The sequence below is a fragment of the Microtus ochrogaster genome, chromosome 26 (genome assembly GCF_000317375.1).
Source record: "Microtus ochrogaster isolate Prairie Vole_2 chromosome 26, MicOch1.0, whole genome shotgun sequence".
Classification (NCBI taxonomy): Eukaryota; Metazoa; Chordata; class Mammalia; order Rodentia; family Cricetidae; genus Microtus; species Microtus ochrogaster.
This window is the reverse complement of record NC_022025.1, coordinates 10,786,447-10,786,917: the sequence shown is the minus strand read 5'-3', so window position 1 is coordinate 10,786,917 and position 471 is coordinate 10,786,447.

Below are 471 nucleotides of genomic sequence, written 5' to 3'. Positions count from 1 at the left end.
CCGGCTAACAGGTCAGGCTTCATTTACCAAAGTGTTGATCCTAACCGTATTGCTAGCTTGAATAGATACGAAACTAGGACCAGAATTAAAATGTTTCTACCTATGATTTAATCTATTTCACTGTGCCCACGAGTATATCTTAAAATCTGAAAATGAAAATCAGTAAGAAAGAAATCTATTTTTGAAATTTTGAACTGAGTCATTTAAAGAGATTAGCTAATATACATATTAACTAGCTCAGCTGAATTATTTCACAGTGCGTACGTGTGTATGTGTGCATGTGTGCATTTCAAAACATGTTCTACACTATACATATATATTCTGTCAATTACAAAAAAGATCAACAGCTTTGAAATTGAGACGGTGATTCCGTGAGGCCTTGTATGTTGCTGTCATTTTCTTGAATTTTCAATGTCATGTTGAGAATAGTAAACTTTTTAGCATATATTTATGCATGCAGAAAAGCATTAT